At 39.1% G+C, this 412-nt stretch overlaps 1 non-coding gene across 1 annotated transcript; it reads left to right on the forward strand.

The window, feature by feature from the left end:
- The first annotated feature begins 344 nt into the window (after positions 1-344).
- Positions 345-412, forward strand: trnat-cgu (transfer RNA threonine (anticodon CGU)). Its single transcript has one exon. It is a non-coding gene; the product is annotated as a tRNA-Thr (tRNA).

Consider the following 412-nt stretch of genomic DNA (forward strand, 5'->3'; position numbering starts at 1 on the left):
CCTTTAAAGTCTCTCTGTTAAATAATTACTGTGAATAACGTAAATCCCATTAAAATGCTGGAGTACCTCGTTCGGTTTAAGTCTTTAGTGTGTTTCAAATAAAACACTTGTTATATCCTGGCACAGCAGTTAAGGCTGTGTTCATTCTGCATGGAATAACTGCCCTTCTCATCACTTTGCTCCTTTTGAATTGAACAAAGTTCAAATTAACAGATATCAATTGAGCGAAACACTTGGACATCATACATGAATGTATAAATATAAGTTGAGGATCCTGTAAGAAATGCCCCTGATATTCAGTTACTGTAGATTACAGATGGCAGCCATTTTTTACATCTCGTGGCGGCGTGGTGGCCAAGTGGTAAGGCGTTGGTCTCGTAAACCAAAGATCATGGGTTCAACCCCCATCCAT

Source organism: Seriola lalandi, unplaced genomic scaffold, assembly GCF_002814215.2.
Source record: "Seriola lalandi dorsalis isolate HSWRI2012SDOR001 ecotype SW California unplaced genomic scaffold, Sedor1 jcf7180002054738, whole genome shotgun sequence".
Lineage (NCBI taxonomy): Eukaryota > Metazoa > Chordata > Actinopteri > Carangiformes > Carangidae > Seriola > Seriola lalandi.